Raw genomic sequence first — 11109 nt, forward strand, 5'->3', positions numbered from 1 at the left:
CAGGGAATAAAACTTGTCCCTGGGGTGACTTGGTGGAGGCCCTTGCCTCGTTGTAGGAGAGATAAGATAAGATAAGATAAGATAAGATGTCCTTTATTAGTCCCACAATGGGGAAATTTGAGGTGTTACAGCAGCAAAGATATAGATCACACAGAGTCGGCGGCGTAATGTAGCCGTTAATGTATAACATTAGCAGCAGACATTCAGAAAAAGCATGCAAATATACACAGTATAAACGTATCTAAGTGTAAGGAAACACTCCTAATGTTTGTCCATTATACGGAGGGGGAAACGCTGTAATGATAAAAACTACTGAATGATTGAAAATACTGCAATCATAAAAATATTCCAATGATAAAAGTACTGTAATGGTAAGAGTACTGAAATGATAGAAAAGTACTGCATGATAGAAAATACTGCAATGGTAAAAGTACTGTAATAGTAAAAGTACTGCAACGATAGAAAAATACTGCAATGATGAAAGTACTGCAATGGTAAAAGTACTGCAATGGTAAAAGTACTGTAATAGTAAAAGTACCGCAATGATAGAAAAATACTGCAATGATAAAAGTACTGCAATGATAAAAGTACTGTAATAGTGAACATCCTGCAGTGGTAGAAATACTACAGTGATAGAAGTATTGTAATAAGAATACTGTAATGGTAAACAAAATACATCATTGGTCAATATTTAAGTACACCCTTGGCTGAAAGTACAGTAGTAGTTAATATTGCATCCTAGGACTGCACAATTGCACTAATGCCCTCCCGTTTGTAGGCCTGACCCAATGTTCTTGTTAAAAAGTCTGACAGCAGTTGGCAGGAAGGAGCGGCGAAATCTCTCTTTGGTACAGCGAGGGTGTAAAAGTCTGTCACTGAAGGAGCTGTAAAGTGTTCTCAGAGTGTCATTGAATGGGTGGGCTGGTTTGTCCAGCATTGATGACAGTTTTGCCGTCATCCTTCTGCCCCCCACTGAGTCCACAGAGTCCAGGGAGCAGCCCAGGACAGAGCTGGCCCTCCTCACCAGTTTGTCCAGTCTCTTTTTGTCTCGGCCCGAGATGCCTCCTGCCCAGGAGACCACTCCATAGAAGATGACTGATGAAACCACCGAGTCATAGAAGTTCCTGAGGAGTGTTCCCCGAACGCCAAAGGACCTCAGCCGCCTGAGTAGGAAGAGTCTGCTCTGACCCTTCCTATAGAGAGCGTCTGTGTTGTCGCTCCAGTCCAGTTTATTGTTCAGATGAACACCCAGGTACTTGTAAGTTGAGACCCTCTCAACGTCTGTTCCCTGGATATTCACTGGTGCAGGTGGAGAGTGCCGACGCTTGCGGAAATCCACCACCAGCTCTTTGGATTTCCCAGCGTTGATTTGGAGGCGGTTCTGCTGACACCAGTCCACGAACCCCTGCGTAACCCCTCTGTACTCCCGATCGTCATCGTCAGTGATGAGGCCGACAATCGCAGAGTCATCAGAGAACTTCTGCAGGTGACAGGTTGTGGAATTGTATTTGTAGTCCGAGGTGTAGAGGGTGAACAGGAAGGGAGCCAGCACAGTTCCCTGCGGCGCTCCCGTGCTGCAGAGGAGCACGTCAGACACACAGTCCTGTGTTCTCACGTACTGTGGCCGGTTTGTGAGGTAGTTGTGAATCCATGTGATGAGGTGGTGGGCCACTCCCGCCTGCTCCAGCTTGTCTCCCAATAAGGCGGGCTGGATGGTGTTGAAAGCACTTGAGAAATCAAAGAACATGATCCTCACCGTGCCCCCCGCCTTCTCCAGGTGGAAGAGTGAAGTGTGGAGCAGGTAGATGATGGCATCATCCACATTGATGCCAGGCTGGTATGCAAATTGGAGTGGGTCCATTGAGGAGCTGACCAGGGGGCGCAGATGGACGAGGACCAGTCTCTCCAGGGTCTTCATCAGATGAGACGTCAGCGCCACTGGTCTGAAGTTGTTGAGCTCCTTCGGATGGGGTGTCTTTGGAACCGGAACCAGGCAGGATGTTTTCCACAGCTGGGGGACTCTGCCCAGCTTCAAGCTCAGGTTGAACATGTGCTGGACGATTCCACACAGCTGGTCTGCGCAGGATTTGAGGAGCTGGGAGCTGGTCCCATCTGGGCCTGCCGCCTTCCTCGCCTTCATCTTCCTCAGCTGGTTCTTCACCTGAGATGTTGTGAGGAACAAGGCTGAGCAGGAGGAAGTGGTGGTTGTCTGATGAGGCTGGGAACTGGAGCCTGTGGAGAGAGAGAGGGGCGAGAGAGGGGGAGAGAGGGTCTTGTTCGCAGTGGCAGGAGGGGTGGGTGGGGGCTGCATCAGGGAAGCCTGAGCGGGGTCAGACATTTGATCAAACCTATTGAAAAATAGGTTCAACTCATTTGCCCACTGAAGCCCCCCCCCCCTTCTGGGTCTTACCTGCTTGTCCGTGGCCTGAGATGGTCTTCAGGCCCCTCCAGACATCCCTGGCATTGTTCCGCTGCAGTTGTTCTTCCATCCGCATCCTGTAGGACAGCCGTCCTTACCTCCCGGATCTTCGTGTATGGTGTGTGTGTGTGTGCACGTGTGAGGACAGGGGCAAGAAGTCCATGTGTTTTTACGTTTCAGTGTCCAGTTTGAGTTCGTCATTCTCAACATTAATCAGGTTGTAATGGTACATTTGGGCAACATACCTACGATTAACCATCGTCTTTGTCATAAAAATAATGCAACATGAACAGACTACACATAACAAAATGAAAACTATAATTATCCCTATATATTGTTTTTTAAATTCTTCATAGTGGTCATAACATCAATAATTGTTTCATTTTTATTAAAAATTTAAATGCAGTAATGTACTCCAATCAAGGCTGATATTCCTTTATGTACGTCATTAATTTCCAAACAATATCTAATCTTTTTGTTCTGTGGCTTCAACATATTTATCATCTCATCAATATTAGCACCACAGAGTACTGAGTTTCGAGATCCTCACAATAGTCGTTCTCAAAATGATATTTTATTTTTATCAATTTAGCTTTGTTAAGGTAAGATATTTTATTGACAATCTAACATTAATATGCAAAGAACATGTACATTAGTACGAAATGTAAAAGAAAATTGTGGTGGGGGGGTGCGAATTGTTTTCTTCTTGGTAGGGGGGGCATGACAGGAAATAATTGAGAACCACTGGTCTAGTCACACACCAGCTCGGGTTCATTCCCTACCAGAGAAATGACATTCCATGTCCCCAGAGCTAGGCGCTTTATGTTGCCGGGGATTGGACTGCCTTTGACTGCCTCCTAGCTCAAAGGAAACCCAAATTCTTTGGTCCCGCCCACTGGTAGTGAGCCGAAGCCCTTGTATTAAATAATAAATAAATACATAAAATAAAAAAATTAATAAATTTAAAAAACGGACCGATCCACTGCTTGGGTTAGTTTGACCCACCTTGAGATCCGTTCCCACTCAGTGACAGTGTCTACAAGCCACTGCCACCAGGCCAGTGAACCCAACGTCCAGGCAGTGACAAAAAACGTGATCAAATTACATTGCTCATCATAAGGTGTTTGTGAGACGCTCTTTGTATGTTTCCTCAATTAAGACCTGTTTTCCATTGGTGTATTTGAAAAAAGTGGTGAACCTGTTAAATTCACTACAAAACGTTAAGAAGATGAAAGTAATGTTTGAAGGAATATTATTTTTCTATCGACGTGCCGGCGGGCGGGCACAGATAGAGAGTGATAAAGCAGCACCACCCGCGCGGGGCGTGCTGACGAAAAGGCAAGCGCTCCTCCTCTCATCGCGTCCTTATTAAGACAGAAAAAAGACGCTGTTGAATTTGACCTATTCGCAGTTCGAGCAGGTGCTTAACGCTGGAGAATATCACCACTTCGAAGTTCGAACTGCTGTTGAAACGGAGAGGTAAGTGTTTTTCGTTGGGTTTTTTTCAAAACATGCGTCGAGTGCATTTGTTCATAGTTAGAGATAGTTGTGTGGAAAACACTATACAAAGTAGCACCATGGATGTGGGCCTACAACACTGGCCTAGCAAACATGTGCTCCTACATCGACATAATTGACGAGCTCCAGTTAAGCATTGAATAATTATAAAACGTCATGGTGCTTTTACTCATTTAAAGAACTAAACCGACGCGTATTGTCATCCGGTGGTCAGGTTTGCATTGAATGTGAGCACGAGGGACGCTAGCTTGTTGCGTTAGCTTTGCGGAGCTAACAGCTTGCACTTTTGTTATAGAACCACAGAATGCAAGTACCATGATAATTTCTGTCATTAATTTTTGTGTAAGACACGATGTTCACTGGTTAATTACATGATTCTTAAAGCAAAGGTTACTGTGAATGCAATTTTGGTAAGATTTTTGTAGTCACACTGCATAAATCTGTCTGTGTCTGTTGTTTAAACTTCAATATAAACTATTATGGTTGAAATCGTTAATTGGGATGGAGGAATTGATATTTTTTTAATTTATAATTTATTTTTCTTACACTGATATTGTTAAAACTCCATTTAGCCCATAGTATTAATAATTCTCAACACAATACTGTCTTTTTTCTTTATAGAATAAACAATGCCTTCCCTGAGATGCAGGAAGTCCCCAAAGCAGGATACTATTGAACATGCAGTCAAGGGTCTGGACAAGACTGCAGAGTTAGAAGCGAAGTATATAAACTAATTTAAAGGTATGATGTTAACGCTTTTGCTAAGATATATTATTGTTTTCTGATAACCAAGCTGACATCGTTTTTTAAGTGGTTATTTTACATTAAGAGTGTCTTGACCTTTTCTTTTGCCACTTTTGTCAGTTTCAAGTTATTTCAGTGAGTGTGAAACCTGATGGTAGGAGTTCTATCTAAATTAAGGCTGTACTTGATGACGCCCTCCGGCATTTTTATACCACAATAGACCGGTGAACAAGTCCGATATTGATAGTCTAGTGTAAAGCACGTAATACGTCACAGAGATCACGTGACGCGATCCAATATGACTGTGTACAGTGTATGTCATTGTTTTGAAACTAAATAATCTTAAAGTTTTTTTTTACGTAACCAGGTGCAATTGACATTTGTACTTTCAGTCCTAATACATACTGGCTAATGCAATGCTGGAAAATGAATTTTGGCTGGTCTGTTCCTTTAAAATCATAAAGAAGGGCTCTGCTCTATCCCTCACAAGAAGCAATGTTTCAAACCACCCTACATTAGTATAGTGGCCCAAATGAATATGATGACTCCTTATTTGTGTGCTTAAAAATATGACGAAGCTAACTTGATTTCCCTGTTAAACTAGGTCGAGGAGTATTTACCAAGGCCCCTTTCAGGAAAGACGACTTTATTCTTTATTATGGAGTACAGAGGAAAATTGATAGATTCTGATGAATCTCAACGCAGGAAGATGGATGGAAGAGGCACTGTCTTTTTGTTTGACTTCCGCCGGCAAGAAAAAACTTGGAGGTGAGGCAAAGATTGAGATGTTATCTTATTTTTGTTTTTATTTAAAAAAAATAAACACATACTCATCCCATAAGTGTTAGGGGAAAAATCATTCTCTAAGCAAAAATGTATAATTACTTTTATTCATGCGTTGAATCTGTACAAATGAAAATATAGATCATGAAGTCTCAAAGACAAGCTGTTAATAGGGTCTGATTCCAATAGAAATTTCTTGTATGATTTGATTTAGATTTAAAAATTGTGGATTTCCTATTTTTATGTTTTGTGTACACAAGATTGTCTCAAAGATTAATTTCTGACATTGATTGAATAATTGTTTTTTTTTTTTTTAATCTATTTTAAGTGTTGATGCAGCTCAAGAAGATGGCAGTCTGGGAAGACTGGTTAATGATGACCACATGCACCCCAACTGTAAAATGAAGAAGATGACAACAGAGGACAGACCACACCTCTGTCTGTTTGCGCTCCGAGACATTGATGTTGGCGAAGAAATAACTTAAGACTATGGACCAGCTGGCCTTGGAGAACACAGGTTTGTAAGATGCATCTTTAAGTACAATAACAGAGCCCACTTGTGGTGTTCTGGTGATGTAGTTTCCAATTAGTTTGGCAATCTAATAAATGTATGTGAAGTTTCTATGGAAGTTGAACATGATGACTGACTGGGGGAGTTCTCCATTGTCCACTATCTGTAATTCAAATTTGTGGGTCTGAGTCAAAGTTTGGCTCTGCAGGAACAACGAACTGGTCAGGGAGTGACAGTATTACAAAGTTCTGCGTTACTCCTTTCTGGGCGGTGGCCCTGTTAGGCCATCATATGCCATATTGCAAATATCCCCATTGTGGGACTAATTAAGGACATCTTTATGTTGTGGTTTCCCTACCAGAACCAGCACCAACCCTGTATATTCATGATATAAAACACTGTTTCAATTTGATATTTAGCCTTTCTATACTGTAAAAATAGAAGACCCCAGGCTTTCCTGCGCGCCCTTGCCCAATTGGTGGTGTTCAGGAGACAACCTGGGACTGAAATATCAGTCACAACCAGTGTTGTTTTCGTCACTGATGACTATGACGAAAATACTTCGTTAACGCCCCTTTTTTAATGACGATGACAAGCTATACGAGGTTCTTTTATGACGAAAACATGACGTGATGTACATGAATTTTTTTCGTTGACTAGACAAAATTGTTAGCATGTGGTTCATAAATTATTTTATGTTGCTTTTAGTGAAATAAAGCCACAACAGTTGCCCAACAAAATGTTTTGCTTCTCTGCTTATTTTGGAGCAGTGAGTATTGATTCCACTGTTGCCACTTTTTTCTGTTTGTAATGAAGAATCCTTAGTAGTCCATCCAAAAGTCTTTGTTATTGGGTGGAAACCTTGAATGCCTTGTTTTAACTCAAATGGACTTAAACCCATCCATCCATCCATCCATCCGTTATCTGTACCGCTTCTCCTCACTAGGGTCGCGGGGGGTGTTGGAGCCTATCCCAGCTGTCTTCGGCAGTAGGCGAGGTACACCCTGAATTGGTGTCCAGCCAATCGCAGGACATGCATAGACGAACAACCATCCACGCTCACACTCATGCCTCGGGGCAATTAGAGTGTCCAAGCAACTTGCCATGCATGTTTTAAGAATATGGGAGGAAACCGGATTACCCAGAGGAAACCCACGCAGGAAGGCCGGAGCCAGAATCGTACCTACGACCTCAATATTGTGAGGCCATCATGCTAACCAGTTGGGCCACCGTGCCGCTTGGACTAAAACCTTTGTGAATAAATTGACGAAAACTAGGGTAAAACTTTTTTTGCGTTTCCGTCGATTAAAACTGGACTAAAACCCTTTTTTTAGTTTTCGTTGACTAAAACTGGACTAAAACTATAACGAATTGGGATGACTAAATGTGATGTAAACAAATCAGCACTTTGTCCAAATGACTTGGACAAAATCTAAAATGCCTGCCAAAAACAACACTGGTCACAACACGTGTCTACAGAAGATTAATTGGCATGGGCGAAATTAATTAGTTTTATTTCATTCATGAGCTTATGTTTTGTTTTGGGTGGCTAAGGCTTAAAATGTGTAAAAATCTAATCCAACCTCAAATATAATTAATTCAATAAATTTATGATGCTACTAAAACATCGAAGCAGCCTCCTCCAGGCTTTACAGACTCAGAAATGGAGGTATGCGTATCGTGTGCTCATCCTGTCGTGTCTCGAGATGTTAAAATTGCAGTTAGATAGACGTGTGCTGATTAGACAAGACTTCTAATATATCTGGTGTCACAGGATATTTGTCAGTGAATGTGTATGTCTGGTTTGAGGCTCACTCAGCTTTTTCTTGTGTTGTGGGGTCCAGTTGAGTTGAATTGCGAGTCAGGTATGTTGGCCATCTGACACCCAACTGTCAGGTTTGCGTTCGTGGGGACCCCGTAGAGCCATTTTTATTGTTGACATAAATCATAGCTAATCATCTTTTCCTTCATTATCATATGAAATACAGTTAGGAGTTGTATGTGCCTTTACTATGTTATAATCTTAGAACCTACCAGCCACTACAGCTGTCCGACAAGAAGACTTTTGGCTGTCCTGTGCTCCATTGCGGCCCTGGTGGCGTTCAAAAGACAACCTGTGACTGAAATATCAGTCACAACATATCTCTACTGAAGATTAATTGTCATGCGCTAAAGTAATTGGTTTTGTTTCATTCGTGAACTTGTTCGTTAAAATGTGTAAAATTCTGATCCATTTTCTTTTTTTTAATTCATTAAATTAATATTCAACTTGTTCATTAGGATGGAGGACAACCGACAATGACTGAATCGGCTGAGGTTGATGCCACCAGAACATCGAAGCAGCCTTCTCAAGGTTTGACAGACTCTGAAAAGGAGGTATGCGTATCATGTGGTCATCCTGTCGTGTCTTGAGATGTTAAAATTACAGTTAGATAGACCTGTGCTGGTTGGACAAGTTTTCTAATATATCTGGACATAAATCGTAGCTAATAATATTTTCCCTCATCATCATATGATATACAGTTATGCGTAGTGTATGTCTTTACTATGTTACAATCTAAGAACCTACCAGCCACTACAGTTCTCTCATTGGGAGACTTAAGCTTTCGTCAGGCTGTCGACTGCTGCATTGCCCTCTTATTGGCTTTAAGTACACAACCTGTAACTGAATTATCTGTCAGAACAGAACCTATGTGTCCACAGCAGGTGATTTGGCATGTGGATTCTTCAGATTTTTAGAAAATAGGTAAAATTGTGATCAAAAGTTTAAAATGTATAAAATTCTGGTATAGTTTGCAATAGTATATCTATTAAATCATTTCAAAACTTCTTAACAAGGATGGAGAACATTGGCTGTGACCGAATTGGTTGAGGTTTACATTACCAGGACCATTGAGCAGCCTCCTCGGGATCTACAAATTTAGGAATGAAGATATGCATCCCATGTTACAATCCTGTTATGGCCCGAGGTTTTGAAGTTGCAGTTACATATTGGGCTGGGCGATATGGCTGATAAGTACATAGCGATATAAGTATTTCATATGGGTCCATCGATACACATTGAATTCTTTTTTCATATTATTTTATTCATTATTTTTTTTATTTTCCAATATTTTCACTGCCCTGTTAAAAAAACATTTAATGTAGTTTTCCTCCCGGGAGCTTTTTGTTACGGTCAATTAAGTGTTTTTGTTAAATATAGCTGCGTAGAATAATTATATGCATTATTATCGTACCACAATGTTTTGGTTTTGCAAATAATTTCCTAAAATCATTCTAATTTTGTTATTACATTATTTTGTCATATCATTCATCAATATTTTAGTTTTTTTTTTTTTCAAATAGAATTAAGACCTTTTTCTGTGCAGATTCCTCTGGGGATTAAGTATTTAATGGGTTCTCAATTTTCTCTTGGACTCTGATGCAACCCAGTCTCCTCCCTTGGACAAAAAATATGGGCTGAATCTTCCTTGGAATAACGACACAGATTCTGACGAATCATTGTCAAATCCTGCCCCTGAACTTTGTGCCTCAGACCCAGACCATATTACTATCCCAAGGCTCAGGAGGACCAAAAGTATACAGGTAAACAACCCATATAGATTTCAGGGAATCTTACAAGCAAATTGCATATATTTTATTGGTCTCCTGCCTTCTATCCTTTATATTTCGTTGTTGTTGTTGTTTTTTAGATTAAAAAAACAGGCTGACTTTGGAATGGATAAGCATTATTACTCCAACTCAGATGACAGTGGAGATGAATATATTCCGGATACAAGTGAGGCCTCTGATTCAGACGGAAGTGAATCTTTGAAAATTGTGGACCCTCTCTTGAAGTCTAAGAATGCCTTCAGAGATTTTTCTCCCACACCACGAATCTCAAAAGCCACCTCAACGCAGGTTGTTAATCAAGGGCGTTCACCCGTTCGGAGGAGTAGCAGCACTGGTGTGATTCTTGAATTCTATGGCTCTTCAAATATTTGTGCAGTTTAACACAAATCATCCAAAATAGAATTCAAGCACATCTGTGACAGAAATTCAAATTCAGAAGTCAAAGAGAGAGAACAAAAAAAAAAATCTAATGCTGCGCTTCTTCCGAAGACATATACTGTAAACATTAAATGTATGTTAGGACAATCTTGAAAAAAGTATTAGAACACCCTTTACTTTTATTTCTTGTTAATTTTATTAACCAAAATATGTCCATTTTTATTACAGATTAATGAATACAAAATTAAAACTCTAATCAGCTACTTTTTAATCGTTATATTTGTATAAACAAATGTTATACATCTGTGTGTTAACTTATACAAGAAATGACGGAAAAGCAAGGGTGGTTTAGTATTTTTTTATCGTATATAGTCTGTATAATATCTTTAACCTATGCTGATGCTGTTTAATACTGATTTAAATAATAATAATAATGTCATAATCTGTTGGTTTTACATGAACAAAACCTTTCAAGCACTTTTTAAAATTCTAAATACTACCTCTTGTCAGTAAGTTGGTTCACAGCACTGCCTTGGAGTGAAAGTGTGTAGTGCTGAGACAGTCGGTATGTGCTGAGTCGTCTGACGTTTGTGTGACTGGTACCCAGGAAGGTAGCAAAACCAGGCAGTGTGTATGTCGTACCCAGGAAGGCAGAGAAACCAAGCAATATGTATGTGGTACCCACGAAGGCAGAGAAACTAAGCAGTGTGTATGTGGTACCCGGGAAGGTAGCAAAACCAGGGAGTGTGCATAGATACAGACCCCAAAAGTGATTAAAACCAAATAAAGTCCCCAGAAGATCATCTGTAGTCAGGTGAAGGACCCTGTACTTTGTTCAACTCATTTACTCCCTTAGACGTACAAAGACGTCTTTTAATGCAATGGCGCCCTCTACCAAAGACGTATAAGTACGTTTCCTGTCTTTTTTACGTCATAGTGTACATAAGGGTCTGATGCAACCTCTGACTGAGAATCAGCCTTGTCCGCATTGTGAATCATGTAAAAATCACCCAGCAGGGGGCAGAGGTGCAAAAGATCCGCCTTGAATCTGCGCCAGAGGTACAAATGGGGGGGCGGGATCCTGGGGTAGACTTATAAGTGTGGAGAGCAGCGTGGGTAGCAGCAGCATCGGCAGCACTAGCAG

General features: G+C 40.8%; 1 long non-coding RNA gene across 1 annotated transcript; it reads left to right on the forward strand.

Moving 5' to 3' along the window:
* The first annotated feature begins 7113 nt into the window (after positions 1-7113).
* On the forward strand, positions 7114-10414 carry LOC148315663 (uncharacterized). Its single transcript, XR_015840709.1, has 4 exons — positions 7114-7174; positions 8256-8351; positions 9408-9560; positions 9668-10414. It is a non-coding gene; the product is annotated as an uncharacterized LOC148315663 (long non-coding RNA).
* The last annotated feature ends 695 nt before the right edge of the window (positions 10415-11109 follow it).

The sequence above is a fragment of the Idiotropiscis lumnitzeri genome, unplaced genomic scaffold, assembly GCF_059441095.1.
Source record: "Idiotropiscis lumnitzeri isolate Australia: NSW breed Sydney's pygmy pipehorse unplaced genomic scaffold, RoL_Ilum_1.0 HiC_scaffold_64, whole genome shotgun sequence".
In the NCBI taxonomy this organism is placed as follows: domain Eukaryota; kingdom Metazoa; phylum Chordata; class Actinopteri; order Syngnathiformes; family Syngnathidae; genus Idiotropiscis; species Idiotropiscis lumnitzeri.